Raw genomic sequence first — 16590 nt, forward strand, 5'->3', positions numbered from 1 at the left:
CTCTAAAAAGACGACTTATGTTTTTGTTGTCTTTTCCTTATCTCCAAAAAGCTAAATAATCCCAAAAGCAAATCTTCCTGCTGCCCAGTTTACTGTTTACTTTCCCTGCCAATGTTGCTGTTATTTTTCCCAGGAGTGACGGCTCGCCTCAGCAGGAAGGTTCTTTTTTACTATTTCCACAGGAAGAAAGAGACACATTGAGGCAGGAGCTTAAAAGGATGTTATTAAGATGAGAGTAAATCTCCCCCTCCCACTTGATTTTCTTCCCAAGGTCACCTCCAAATAAACAGATTTTTTTTTTAAATGTGTAATTGTTGATATGGTGAAGTTTTATGTAGGGAGACATGTATGTGGTCTGCACATATATAGCATTTTTATCCAAAGCGCTTTACACTGTGTCTCATTCACCCAATCACACACACACACCAGTGATAGCAGAGCTGCCACGCAAGGCGCTAACTTGCCATCGGGAGCGACTCGGGGTTCAGCGTCTCGCCCAAGGACACTTCGGCATGTGGAGTCACGTGGACCGGGAATCGAACCGCAAACACTACGATTAGCGTACAACCCGCTCTACCACCTGATCTACAACCGCCCATGTATGGAAGGAGTATGGAAGGAGTCTCCAGTGTCGGCTCTGAGGTGATAAATAAATAAATAAATAAAATAGAGCTGGGTGGTGACGGAATTGTGTTCATACCTGCTAAAATGTGAGTAAGAGCAGGAACTAATGCACCACTGATGCTCTAGAACATTAAATGCAACCATAAATGAATAAAATGTCATTCTTTTATGAGTAAAAAAAATGTAATCATTGGTAAATTGTTGTAGTATAAGCGGAGTAAAACTTCACGACATGCTCTTACAGGAACAAACTCAACTTTGGGGTAGTGACAGTGACTCTGCTTCATCACACCTGCTTCATCGCTGATGAGTTTCCTGTAACAGCATGCTGCCTTGTGTTAACATGGTGTAGTAATGCTGAAGTCTGTGGCTCATTAATATTAATTCATACAATAAATAATGGAACATTAATGTGGCGCATAAACGGTGGCACTTAGTGTTTGAATGATTATACTTACTGTATGAACCAAAAGTCCTGAGTATAAATGAATATGCAGTGACTCATGCAGCAAAAGTTAAAAGATGTCAGTGTCTTCTCCAATTCCAGACTGCTGGGACTACGGCTGCTCCTAAGGCCATACAGACTTCATGTAAGTCAATAATGAGCTTTTTCATATTATCTGTTGTTACCCAGATGAGGACGGGTTCCCTTCTGAGTCGGGTTCCTCTCAAGGTTTCTTCCTCTTAAAACATCTTAGGGAGTTTTTCCTCGCCACCGTCGCCACTCAGTGGCTTGCTCAGTCGGGATAAATTTGCTCCTTTAATATCTGTATACCGTGTTGATATTCCTGTAAAGCTGCTTTGAGACGATGTCTATTGTAAAAAGCGCTATACAAATAAAATTTAATTTAATTGAATTGAATACATTACCATTCAGTATGTAAAAGCTCCATCCATAATGACCAATTATCGTGTCACACTACGGATGTCCATCTTACACTAATGGCCTGGAGACGTATATCAATAAAGAGGAAATATAAAAAATAAAAAGAATCTGTATTCACTGATTCACTCAGTCTCTGTGATTGTTTCTTGCAGATGTGTTCAGTTACATCCTTCCAGCGATGACTACAGCAATTTTAGAAATGTCTTGGAAACGTATAACAAAGCATCTATAAAACAAATAACTCATTTCTGGGCTTGCTGATGCTGAGGCATGTGTAATAAACGCCTCAGTGGTGTGAGGTCCAGCACTGTTTTAAATCATGGTTAATGTTTTTAATTAGAATAACCTTGTTACACTGTCGGGTTATGAACTGCAGACAGGAGCGTAGTAGGTCTTTGTTGGTACTGACCTGACACACCAGTACATTTACACGGACAACAATAATCCGATATGAACCCGATTAACACGATACTCTGATTAAGAAACTAGCATGTAAACAGAGATTATTGACGACCTTAATCCGATTAAAGTCATACTCGAAGTAAACACAAATGGAATTAAGACGTGTGGAGTATTCCTGTTTAAGACACTGAACCCCAAGTCGTTCCCGATGGCAAGTTATCGCCTTGCATGGCAGATCTACTACCATTGGTGTCTGAGTGTGTGAGTGTATGTTTGAATGAGGCACAATGGATAAAAGCGCTATATAAGTGTGCCATTTAAGTGCGCCGTTTAGTCGCATTATCGACGCGCGTTACAGACGTGTACACACCTTAATCACACTATTAACGTCGTGTGGGAGTTTCCACCGCATTTTGCGACAGGACACGTACACACACGGCTGCGCTCAACCGTTTGATGGCAAACAAGAGAGCATGGCTGCGTTCCAAACCGAGTACTGACCTGCTATATAGTAGGAGAAATATATGTATCTCGGCTACTATATAGTAGGCAAGTGCGCGGTTTGGGACGCAGCCCACGGCTTCAAGCAGTCATCTATTAGCACGTACGGCACGACAAATAATTAACCGCACTTTAAGCTTTCGTAAAATTCAAAATAAAAACACCCAAAACTGTATACGGTTCCATAACGAAGACGTATGTCGATACGTGAAATTCTGGAGGGACGTCGGACGGCGTGACGCGGTGACGTAATGACGTGTGCCGTTAATCCATCTACGTTCTATAACATGTAACACGGGAACATGAAAGGAATATTCTAAAAGCGACTCATGTAAACACCTTAATCAGAATATTGTCTTATTCAGAATAAGGTCAATAATTAGATTACTGCTGTCCGTGTAAACGTAGTCACTGTGAGGCTACATACAGTACGCTTCTCCAGGAATGCTGCAGAGTTCTCTTTGGGGAAAATGTTAAAGATTAGAATTTTGGGTTTTTTTTTACTCCACGAGGTTGCCACCATTTCTGCTCATGTACACAAAGGACATTCAAAACCTGCTGGGAAAAAAAAAAAACAATAGAACCCCTCAAATAATTTGTAATGGTTTTAATGGGAATTGTATTGCTTTTAATGGAAACTGTAACGGTAATTTGTTGACTTCTATTGGTGGCATATCATGTTGAGTGGTTTGTACTGCTTTTTTCAGCAGGGACATCTCTATAAACACGGGAAATTCAGTTCACAATGATTTATTAGAATGATCTGGTATTAGCATATTAGCATCGCTGGCTAAAAGACAGGCCATTCAGCTGCTTGAATGCCAAGTTATAAGACCATTCACACACAATATACCCCTCAATAATTAACACAGAAAAATTCATCTAATAATGATTTACTAAGACAATAAAAAGTCATTTTTGCTCCACGATAAAAAATACGTATTCACTTGAGGTGTTATGTAAAGTCGGCCTTCTAAACAGTTCAGAGCTTTATAATACAGATTGCCTAAACATACAGGTCCAGGAACAGCACGGGTTATTCTGCATCCTGATTTATCCTCTTCACCACTGATAAATTACTCCTCCTTGGAGCACTGGCAATGTTTATTCTGGTTTTACTTTTCAGTTTCTGAGTGATCGTTTTGCTCACAGGAGAATTATCTGGATGCGCTGGGTGTTTGGCGATTTCAGCTGATTTCAAAGTGTCTATAAAATGACTAACAGGAGGTCCATGTAAACAAAACCAAGCTTTCTAGATCGGATTTTCCAAACAGGGCTTCTCAGCTACATAATACACACGTGCTGAGCCCTTGGCTTGATCATGTTCTATATATTCTCTATTTGTACTAGTACATAAAAAGCAGACAATTGTACTTTTAAGCATTGTTTAAGGTGTTACGCATGTGCTGTGGAATTGGAGTATAGCAGAAGCATCTCTCGGTTAATTACGATTATGTTTCGCTAGTTAAAGGCATGTTTGTTAGCAGACTTGTTTGTTACTTGTCCGTACACAAGTCTCCTATTTATAGTGCAAAATATTTGTTTCTTTATGACTATAATTATCTTGAAACTAACAACTGAGGACCAAAAATGACACCCAGTTCCAGGCTTTTTCTGGAGTTCTTCTCCACACTGGACTCTGAGTAACGAGTTCCAGTGCTGCTATTTATGAGTGTAACTTTGACCAGCATGAGGTTCAGTATTATTTCCCCGAATGTGCTGCAGTAATAAGCTGTAAAAAGATACAGGGTGAACCGTAGGTCAGTCTATTCACAAAGGACCTCTTTATCGACTTGATTGGCCATGTTTCATTTAAAAAGTGCATTAAAGGCATCCAAGGTTACAGCACATAATACAGACAAGAATCATCACATAGCTACAGAAGTACAAATTAAAAAACTACATATATATATATATATATATATATATATATATATATATATATATATATATATATATATATATATATATATATATATATTAGAGAGAGACAGAGAGAGAGAATTACCATGTTTTCTTTACATTCTTTATTGGCTGCTGCATTTTTTTTCCTTTCTTTTTTTTCTGTCAATCACTATAGTACATTGTTTTGAAGACTGCTTTGTCTAGACATTTTTTAACACCATAGCAACTACAATCCAATCCCATCAAAGAACTTTTGTCAGGCTTTTGTCAGTCGTGGCAGGTGGCAGAAATGATGTAGCGGTCATTTGAAAAGTAATTTGTCAACAGAGACTGTTAGGATTCTTTTAAAGAAAAGAAAAAAACAACGAACCACCAAAAGTTTAAGTGATCATACAGCCGGTGTACATGCAAATACTGTAGCAGAAGCTTCCTTATTATGAAGAATATTAGTATTAATAGTGGCATAATGGAAATTCTGAGGCCCCCATTGCAGGAGAAGAGGAATGGAGAGATTAACGGCGGCAATACTACGTTGCCTAAAAATTCATTTGAATGTTGTCTGTGCTTATATATATATATATATATATATATATATATATATATATATATATATATATATATATATATATATATATATATGATGAGTGTTTGGTCAGCTTATCCTTCAAATCATGGTCATGGCTTTCTTTGCAGGAGTGTCCCCACGGGATTAACACAATAATTTGACAAATCAAAAATGATGTTCTGTTGTGTCCGACTGAATCATGACTTTTTTTTCAAAGGTTGTAACTTCCCAAATGCCCCCTTGGGGATCAGTAAAGTACATCCATCTATCCATCCGTCCATCTGTCTGTCCATTCATCCATCCATCTATCCATCTGTGTACACCTAGCACTGGATGTATATATGTCACTAATCTCTCACATTTTGATGTGTACACTGAATTAAATGACTGTAGGGTGGCATGCTGGTGCATTGAGTAGTGATGCCACCTCACAGCTCCAGCTCTCTTCATGTAGGTTTCCTCCAGGTTCTCCTGTTTCTTCCAACCTCCCATGACACTTGTTGGATTGGAAACAGTAAATTGCCCCTAGATGTGAATGAGTATGTATGCGATGGACCGGCGTCCCATCCAGGCTGCATTCCCGCCTCACTCCCAGTGTTCCCAGGATAAACGCTGTAAACTTCCTCAGTGACTCTGACCAGACTAAAGAGCTTGAAGATGAAGATGAAGTGAAGATGAAGAAAAATTAACAAGCCCGTGCATATTATACAAAAACAAACTGATAAAATGTAGGTCTGGAAACATGTTTACTGTGACCATTCTGGAATAAATTTAACTAAGATAACCCAATTAATGTGTTTACATGGCAGCTAAAATAATCACAGTACTTGCTTAATAAGAATCTAATCAAATGTCTAATCTAATGAGTTCATGTACAGTATGTTCCTTAAACAATTTTAGTGCTACACAGAAGAAAAACCCGGGGCATTTTCATTTTCACTCATCGCTGTAGCTTCAGACTGTTTATTTCTAAAAGAAATCCACGCACATTGTATATTTCAGTATTGTTTCAGTAAGACAGCAGATCTGGAGATAAGAGGAATGTTTGTGAAAATAGCTGTGGGGATGTAGTAATGCCTCTCCAGACACTGTCATAAATAAGATCCACAGCTGTTTAAATTCATATAATAACTGAATTCTGTTTTATCATCTCTCTCTCTCTCTCTCTCTCTCTCTCTCTCTCTCTCTCTCTCTCTCTCTCTCTCTCTCTCTCCTTCACCCTCAGGCACTTCCTTTGAGGTGAGTTGTTTTCTATTTATAATGGACACACACACACACACACACACACACACACACACACACACGAAAAAGCGATGGCAGGCGTGGTGCAGGAGAACAGGGACTCTCAAAGGTCTTTCTTTATACCTGAAAATAAAAAAACATCTGCTGAGTCACGCAGCTAATATGACAACGCTCTTTCTATTTCCCTCTCTCGATCTTTCCTTTTTTTCTCCCATTCAGGTCACCATCTCAAAGAGCCATTCAGGATCTTTAAACACTTCTGCAGAGAGAAAAAAAGAAAAGAAAATAAGCAGTTTTTCCGCTAGAATAATACTGCCACTAACACATAACAACAATACTCCTGCTAGAACAGTACTACTATTAAAACAAAACAACTATACTGCTGCTAGAACAAATCCGCTGCTAAAACAAAAACACAATACTGCTGATAAAACAAAACAGTACTACTGATAGAACAATACTGCTGCTATAACAACACAATACTACTGATAGAACAATACCGCTGCTAAAACAACACAACAATACTACTGATAGAACAATACTGCTTCTAAAACAACACAATACTACTGATAGAACAATACTCCTGCTAAAACAACACAACAATACTACTGATAGAACAATACTCCTGCTAAAACAACACAACAATACTACTGATAGAACAATACTGCTGCTATAACAACACAATACTACTGATAGAACAATACTGCTGCTAAAACAACACAATACTACTGATAGAACAATACTGCTGCTATAACAACACAATACTACTGATAGAACAATACTCCTGCTAAAAAAAAACACAATACTACTGATAGAACAATACTGCTGCTAAAACAACACAATACTACTGATAGAACAATACTGCTGCTAAAACAACACAACAATACTACTGATAGAACAATACTGCTTCTAAAACAACACAATACTACTGATAGAACAATACTCCTGCTAAAACAACACAACAATACTACTGATAGAACAATACTCCTGCTAAAAAAAACACAATACTACTGATAGAACAATACTCCTGCTAAAACAACACAACAATACTACTGATAGAACAATACTGCTGCTAAAACAACACAATACTACTGATAAAAACAAAACAACAATACTACTGAAAGAACAATACTGCTGCTAAAACAAAACAATACTACTGAAAGAACAATACTGCTGCTAAAAAAAAACACAATACTGCTGCTAGAACAAAACAATTATAATACTGCTAGAACAATACTGCTGCTGAAACAAAACAACCAAACTACTGAAAGAACAATACTGCTGCTAGAACAATACCACTATACTACTGCTAGAACAAAACAACGATACTACTGCTAGAACAATACTCCTGCTGAAACATTAACAATACTACTGCTAGAACAGTACTGCTGCTAAAACAAAAACACAATACTGTTCCTAGAACAAAGCAATTATAATACTACTAGAACAATACTGCTGCTAAAAGAAAACAACTATACTACTGAAAGAACAATACTGCTGCTAGAACAATACCACTATACTACTGCTAGAACAATACTGTTGCTGAAACAAAATAACTACTCTACTGAAAGAACAATACTGCTGCTAGAACAAAGCAATTATAATACTGCTAGAACAATACTGATGCTAGAACAATACTATTATTAAAACAAAACAAGAACAAAACAACTATACTACTGATAAAACAATACTGCTGCTAGAACAATACTATTATTAAAACAAAACAATTATACTGCTGCAAGAACAATAGTACTATTAAAAACAAAGCAAAAACAAGAACACAACAATTATACTACTGCAAAAACAATACTGTTGCTAAAACATAAACACCGCACTTTGTCGTATCAACACCAGAATCAGCATCTAACTACAACTCCCATAACACCACACAGCCTACGAACATGGCCACCACAGACTAACTCCCATCACACACATTCAAAGTCACCTGTTTACTGATCACAAACACCTGGACTCATTCACATAACCATAGTATTTAAGGACTCTTATCCCATTGCCAAGTATGCACTCAGTGTTTGTGTACCAGTTGGTGCTAAGCCTTTATATTCTCATAGTCATTGAGGTTTTGATCTTCTATTGGATTTCTTTGTTTTGCTCTTGCCTAGCCCAGTATGTACTGTTTGTCCGTCACCTGACCTTGGTCTGTTCTCTCACCCTGATTTTGCTTTATGTATTGGATTTGTGTGCAAGGTTTCATAATAAAGTTTCTATGTAAGTGCATCTTCGTCTCTGTATATCTGCTGCTAAAACAATACTGCCTTACGTTTTTTTATTGATCAATAAATATTAAAGGTAAGATGTATTAGTTGTTTACTTCACATTCATCACAACCGGTCTTACTATATCAGAGATTATAATTTACTAAGACCATCATTATGATGAAAAGCAAAAAGCCTTGCCAATGTTTAATAAAAACTCATTGTTTTTATTTATATTATTATTTCATCAGCTGTGTGAATGCAATTATCATCAGCGGCCATATTAATCAGATAGTTTCCATTCCGGATCAGGCAGACAGGAAGCACCTGCCTGCGGCTTCTGTTCACATGGCAAATAGCAGGTGGGTTCAAGCGTTAAAAAATAAACTGCGATCTTGCTAATGCAACTTTCATAAAAATACTTCCTGCCTTCAAAAGATAAGCTCTGGTGTTTGATTCTGCAGGCTGAAAGCAACACGTGAGTAGTGCGCGAATGAAAAAACATTAAATAAAATGAAAAGAGATGAATCGTCGTTCTTTTTAAAGACGATTACAAGAGCTTTGAAATACTTTTTGAGTAGATTTTTTCTCTCTTTTTGGTAGCCTACTGTGTGTGAAAATGAATCACTGATATTTTTGTTTGTGTGTGTGTGTGTGTGTTTAGATTAAATCAGCATCATTATAGCTGGATGAAATTGAATGACTGAATAAATGAATGGTAGAAAGAAAGTGGGTACAAACTCTTCTAGAAGGTTCTCCATGGTGCGACATGATTATATTCAAAATTAGCGGATAATGCTGTGCTGTGCATGCTACTGAAGGAAGTGTGGAAGTCCATCCTAAAGTATAATATATATATATATATATATATATATATATATATATATATATATATATATATATATATCTGCATAAATATTACTAATTCGAGTCAGGTGTTTTCAGTCAATGGGATAATGATCAGGGATGAGTGAGCACCCTGTTTTATTTCAAGAGCAAGGATCTATCAAAGTCTGATCTTCACAACATGTTTGTGGAAGTGCATCATGGCAATGAGACTTCTGAGAGCCTCAGAAAAAGAGTTGTTGAAGCTCATCAGGCTGGAAAAGGTTACAAAACCCATCTTTATATAGTTTAGACTCCACCAATCCACAGTCAGATAGATTATGTATAAATGGAGGAAATTTAAGGGTAACCATTGTGACCCTCCCCAGGAGTGGAGACCAACAAAGATCACTCCAAGAGCAAGATGTGTAATAGTCCACGAGGTCACAAAGGAACCCAGGGTAACTTCTAAGCAACTAAAGGCCTCTCTCACTTTGGCTAATGTTAATGTTCATGAATCCACCATCAGGAGAACACTGAACAACAATGCTGTGCAAGGCAGAGTTACAAGGAGGAATCCACCGCTCTCCAAAAACAACATTGCTGCCCGTTTTCAATTTGCTAAAGATCATGTGGACAAGCCAGAAGGCTACTGGAAGAATATTTTGTGGATTGATGAGACCAAAATAACATTTTTGGTTTCAATGAAAAGGATTGTACTTGGCGAAAAGAAAACACTGCATTCCAGCATAAGAATTTTATCCCATCTGTGAAACATGGTGGTGGTAGTATCATGGTTTGGGCCTGTTTTGTTGCATCTGGTAAAGGATGACTTGCCATCATTGATGGAACAATGAATTCTGGATTATGCCAGTGATTTCTAAAAGAAAATGTCAGGACATCTGTCCATTAAATGAATCTGAAGAGAAAGTGGGTCATGCAGCAAGACAACAACCCTAAACACACGAGTCGTTCTACCAAAGAACGGTTAAAGAAGAATAAAGTTAATGTTTTGGATCGGTCAAGTCAAAGTCCTAATCTTAACCCAATAGAAATGTTGTGGAAGGACCTGAAGCAAGCAGTTCATGTGAGGAAACCCACCAACATCCCAGAGTTGAAGCTGTTCTGTACTGAGGAACGGACTAAAACTCCTCCAAGCCGATGTGCAGGACTGATCAACAGTTACCTTAATATTTAGTTACAGTTATTGCTGCACAATGGGGTCACATCAGATACTGAAAGCAAATGTTCACATACTTTTGCCACTGACAGATATGTAATATTGGATCATTTCCTCAATATATAAATGACCAAGTATAATATTTGTATCTAATTTGTTTCATGGGGTTCTCTTTACCTATTTTAGGACTTATAAGTCCTGTAAGTTGTGAGGTGGGGCCTCCCGTGATTGGACTTGTTTGTCCAGCACATCCCACAGATGATGGATCGGATTTAGATCTGCACAGCAAAATCGCCAGTGTTGATTTAACACCCACAGTGTTGAATTCACACCCTACAGTGTTTATATATGTCCATTGGACTCATATAAACACTCTGGGTGTTAATTCAACACTAGGAATTTTACTGTGTGGGGAATTTGGAGGCCAATGGAGTCTCCGATGATCACAGCATTTGGTTTGGTCTCACAGAGAGGGTGGAAGCGGTTCCTGGTGGAGATCTCGAAGAATGGGGGTGGCGGAGTGGGAGAGGTCCTCACCCGGGGTCCGGCTCACACCTTCCACTGCTGCTGCAGCCAAGGTCTGAGGTGTGTCGGTGCTGGAGTGATGGAGACCTGGTCTGGATACTGGATCCTGGGTGCACGGTCCCTGAACAGAGAAACACACATCGTAGAGGTGCTGGGAGTGATAGTACCATGCCATACCTGTCCATGTTTACCTTAGATTTGTGGGCGATAGCACAAGATGTTTCTAGCGCAGTTCTTCGCTCATGCACCTAGCGGATCTGTTTCTCCGTGGCCCCCAATTCCAACTGCACCACGTGCAACTCGAGCGTGTTCTCATCCACACTCATAGGTAGAGAAACCACTGGCATATTTGCCTTCATACACAGTGGTGGATGAGTGAGAAATGTAAAACAAAGCTAGCGGTAAGGTGATGCTAGCAGGCTACAAACTAGTCGCAGATGTTGGTAAGATACGTTGAAAGCTTAGTGATATCGCAATGTTACGTTTGGTTTTAATCTAAAATAATATTGGTGATATGTTCACAAGTTATAATAGTGACAAATTGTATTTTTAAAATTTAGAAATTGAGAAAAATAGCGTCAACTCGACGGACGAGGGTTCCTGCGTCACTGCGTCCTGCAGCTAAACGTTTTTCTTTTGGTTAATGAGGTTAGGATTAGCGATAACATTTTAGATGTGATGCACTGTGTGTTCTGACACCTTTTTATCATAGCTAGCATGAACGTTTTCAGCAATTTGTGCTACAGTAGCTCTTCTGTAGGATTGGACCAGACGGGCTAGCCTTTACACCCCATATGCATCAGTGAGCCTTGGTCGCCCACGACTCTGTCGGCAGTTCACCAGTCATCCTTCCTTGGACCACTTTTGGTAGGTACTAGCCACTGCATACCATGAACACCTCACAAGACCTGCTGTTTTGGAGATGCTCTGACCCAGTCGTCTAGCCATCACAATTTGGCTCTTGTCAAAGTCGCTCAAATCCTTACGCTTGCCCACACATCAACTTCGAGAACTGATTGTTCACTTGCTGCCTAATGTATCCTCTTGACAGGTGCCACTGCAACGATATAATCAATGTTATTCACCTCACCTGTCCGTGGGTTTAATGTTATGATCACTGTATTTGAAAGCAGGAAATGCATTAGACACACCAGTATTCCCATCTGATCGGTGTATGCTGGGTTAAGCTGTAAAAATTTTGCATCCAGAAACAGTGACACAGCCCACACCTCCTACCTGAGGGATGCAGACAGATGGAGAGCATGATGGGAAATTGAAGAGTATGACCGTAAAACAAGGACCTCATGCAAACCCGGTGATGGATGACCTGTCTTACACTTGCACCAGCAGCATGGCCTCGTTAGCCACCCACAGCGCCTCAGAGCAGAAATAATACCCCGAGTTCCAGCTCAGTGCTGCACTTTCTTTCTTGTTTTTAAACCTGCTCTGATTTGCGCTCTGAAATATTTGATCCACAAATCCAAGCATGCAGGACTCATGACACTGTTAATCATCTTAAATATTTGCAGCAATACACCGCCATAGCACCAGTCTCCTTATTTCAAGAATAAGAATAACAGTGTTATTTTGTTATAGGAAAATAATCAACAACAGGGTGGTGCGATGAAGTGGAGTTACTGTTACTACCCTGAAGTTGATTTTCCTATAACAGCACAACCTGAATATACACAGCAATATTCTAACAACTGCAATTTAACTTTAATAAAGAATGGCACGTGGTACTTCTTATCCATTTATAGATACATTAAATGATGTGCAACTTGTCCATGAAACAACTGAGTTCCTGTTCTCACTTACGCGATAGCAGCTATAGCAGTCCTTCTCTCACCAGCGTCTCTTTTTCTCTCTCCGTAAGATATTATCTGCAAACCTGCAAAGCGTAAACTCCTCAATCCTGAACATGTCTGAACATTAAAGTTACAGCTTTACCTCTGACAGTTACAAAGCGCCGACACTGGAGACTCCTTCTATAAATGTTCAAGAAACATCTCCTTACAGAAAACTCCACCATGTCAACGATTGCATCCGTTTGTAAATGCGTTCATTTCGAGAGCCTACCGTACCCGTGAATGAGCTGTCACCATAGAAACAACAACGTATTAGAGCGAGTGCGTTAATAACAGCCGACAAGAATCCAGAATTTAACAGCGATGTGGGATAATAGATCACACCCGACTCCTCATCCATTACTCTCTGACACCGCAGCGCTTCCGCGTGCGGTCTTTCGTACACATTATATCATAGATACAATTTCACATGTTGCTTAAACCTTTCATAAACATACAGTAGTGTTTTTTCCTTTCGACTGAGCAGATCTGAGTGTTCACGCCCACGCAGAGACACGCAGGCCTCCGTTTCCATGGAGATCGCAGGAGGCAGAGAGGCGCATGAATATTCAGAACAGCAAAAAAGGAGTCATTGTCTCTGGAGGAGAATTACAGCCAAAATCATCAAAAGACGTAACCAAAAAGAAAGAGAGAGAGAGAGAGAGAGAGAGAGAGAGAGAGAGAGAGAGAGAGAGAGAAACAGTGAGAGAGAAACTAAGAGAGACAGAAAGTGAGAGAGGGTGGAAACGAGAAAGAGAGAGAGAGATCCTGTATAATTGGATAGAGATGACTAGAGATCAGGCTTCTGACACCAGTTCTGAAAATTCACTCTCTGAATCCGAAGCATCTGAACAGCCCGCCTACAGTGATTACTCAATGAAAAATCACTGCCAGGGTTTGTTCTGGTTTTATTACCGGTTTTAAAGTTGTTGGGTTTTTTTTTTTTTCCAAAACACAAAGTTTTTTTTTCCTCTCACTGAATTATCTGGCTGCGCTGGGCTGATGTCAGTCTGAGATGGGGCGGAGTAAAAGAGCATCGGGGAGTGTCTATAAAATGATTGACAGGAGGCCCATCCAAACACAGACAAGCATTCTGGTCTGTAATGCAGTTTTCCAAACAGATTCCTGATATACTTCTACTTATCTTTCAGGTTATTTGTAAAAAATAAAATAAAAAATAATTCAAAACAAACAACAAATTGACCATTGCACCTCTATATATCCTCTAGCACTATGAATAACACCTTACTATAAGGTGCAAAAAATAATCAGTACATTAATATTCAAATAATGCTTTGATACACTGCACTACTCCTTTGCATATCAAGAAGTAACGACGCGTATGGCTCACCAGTCTCTACGTCAGATATTAATATTCCTGATTAATTAGAATCGTTAAATAACATCCTGTATGTAAGGAATAATCGACGATGGGTCGTTAAATTATTAGAAAAATGAGTGGGAATGAGGCCGTGACACCGAGTGGAGTGCGTTATAATCATGTAACGCAAACGTAGCTAACACCGTGGTAACTTGCCAGCATTCATAACTTAAAGCTGTTATTGATGTTTGCAGTGCAAAATTTGACTGAAAGGATAAAAATAACAGTTCATTTTCTTGACTTATTTGATATACGGGTCGTTAGATCTAGAATTCTGCCTGCACTAAATCATGCGCGGAGATAAAGTAGTGCGGTAAGATTCAATTTATTTGAATGAATTATAGCACATAGTTATTAGAGAGAGAGAGAGAGAGAGAGAGAGAGAGAGAGTTTGCTTGGGAGAATTACCTGCGTCTGTGCCGCGTCTCTAATAATGAAGAGCTGTGAGTTTAACTACTGTATGGAACTGTATCTTTATGTTACTATGGTTACAACTGTTTACAGGCAGCGCGTGAATTTAGAACGGTGATTAAACTGACTGGAACTACCTGTGCATTATACTCTTTGATCGCACACCTTCCAGCCAATCAGAATGAAGTATTCAGACAGACCATGTTATTAATACGTATATACTGTATATACTCGTACTGAAATAAGGTTCAGATGTTTTGGTTCAAATTTGTTGCTTACAAAGGTCAACGAACATGACTGAATGAACAACAGTAAGCTTTTAATACTTGCCCATCAGCGTGCATGTTGCTATGAAGCGGTTATGTCTTGCGTAAACGTACTTCATGTTAGCGAGTTAAAGAATAAAGCAGAATAAACGCGTGTCCGTTTCACGTAAGCGTTCTGCCCTCTTGAGACAATTGTGGGTTTTTTTTTTTTAAAACAATTTGTGTCATCAGGAGATTCAAATTCAAAATCTATGAAAATCTGTGAAAAATCTCCCCTTTCGAAGGATAAAATATAATAGACCTGTAGCTAATCTCTGATTCAATGGGCGACCTTCAGCCAAATCATTGACATAAATGTGTGTGATGGGGATAAAGCTCAACAGAGGACCCGCTACTGAAACTGAGCTGATCTCTGTTGGGGAAAAATAGAGTCACTGAGATACAGATAGAGTCGATGAAATAGCTTCTTTTCTTTTTCTTTTTTTTTTTTTCAAACATTGTTCAACCAAAATGATGGAGAGAGAGAAATGTTGGAACGGTGTAAGAGTGAAAAAGGATAGAAATGACAGAAAGGATGAAGGAAGCTGGAGAAGTCTGAGTCAGAGTAAGAGAGGTAAAAGAGACAAAATGATGGAAGGTAGGAAGAAAGTGAAAGGAAAATATGAGGTAATGGTAGAGGAGTGAGTGGAGGCAGAGCACTGACTAACAACTCTATACCCCACTCACACACACACACACACACACACGCACACACGGCTGTTACATGCCTGCGTTCCTCTTTCTCTCAGATTCCTCACAGCTCCCCCTGATGACATCATCATTACTCACAGAGCCTCTAGTCTGTCCTGAGTTTAAATTCATACACATCAAACAGTCATGAATATTTGCTTCTGTTCTATCATTCTGAAACGAACATCACTCTTCCTGATGTGTGCGGTGTGTTTGTATACGGTGGTTTGTTTGTTTTTTTTTCCATTTCCTTTCCATCAGGCGTCTCCTTCTTCGTTTACACTTCACACTCTTAATAGGGTCTGAGACTCTGTGTAAATGTCAGCGGTCTTATGGGCTCTGTGAGACTCTGCTCGAGTTTCCTTTAATTGTGCGAATTGAAATGAAATGAAACAGTGACTCCGAAAAGCTCCTTTCTGTCGCAAATGTAAATCAACTGTTATCCGAGGTGCTGAACAATAATGGGGGAAAAAACACACGTTTCAATTATGTGATCAGACGTGAAAAAAAAACCTGTTTAGGCCTTATGCAGACGTACATATAGTGAGGATTTAATACGGAAACTGAGCACATCAGTATTCTACGGAAGCCCAGAAAGGCCATTGCAAGATAACAAAAGATGTTTTCTTCAGATCCCAACCTATTATGTTGAAATGCATTAATGGGCATGCGTACTATACATCAGAGAGTGCGTTAACCGAAATAGTAGTGAAGGTACAGGCTTATAGCCCCAAGGTCGCGGGTTTGAAACTGAGTTTGTGTGGTGTGTGGCTATATTTTTTCCAAATTTCCCTACTGGTATCAATAAAGTAGGTCTTAGACTTAAGGTCTACTCAGCAGTTGTACACCATTTTTAGTACCTTGTAGTGTCATTGAGTTGTGCGCACAATTACCCGTCAGCCCCTGATATACAAAATAAAGTGCTAAATATTTGTATGTGTTGGATCAAGTGCTATTTTATGTGCTGCTGAAAAGGTGTTCGATTAAACCAGCATTATATTAGCAAAACACTGTATTAGACTTCTGTTCATTTGTTTTCCAATTTCTCTTTCATATATCATCGTATACATGTTTTGTTTTGTTTT

General features: G+C 38.9%; 1 long non-coding RNA gene across 1 annotated transcript; it reads right to left on the reverse strand.

Annotated features, from left to right (window-relative positions):
* Positions 1 to 5323: 5323 nt before the first annotated feature.
* LOC128634942 (uncharacterized) lies at positions 5324 to 14558 on the reverse strand. The gene is made up of 4 exons (XR_008397876.1): positions 14508 to 14558; positions 10524 to 10992; positions 6249 to 6384; positions 5324 to 5533 (listed from the first exon to the last, which is right to left on the reverse strand). It is a non-coding gene; the product is annotated as an uncharacterized LOC128634942 (long non-coding RNA).
* Positions 14559 to 16590: the final 2032 nt, after the last annotated feature.

Source organism: Ictalurus punctatus, chromosome 14, assembly GCF_001660625.3.
Source record: "Ictalurus punctatus breed USDA103 chromosome 14, Coco_2.0, whole genome shotgun sequence".
In the NCBI taxonomy this organism is placed as follows: Eukaryota; Metazoa; Chordata; class Actinopteri; order Siluriformes; family Ictaluridae; genus Ictalurus; species Ictalurus punctatus.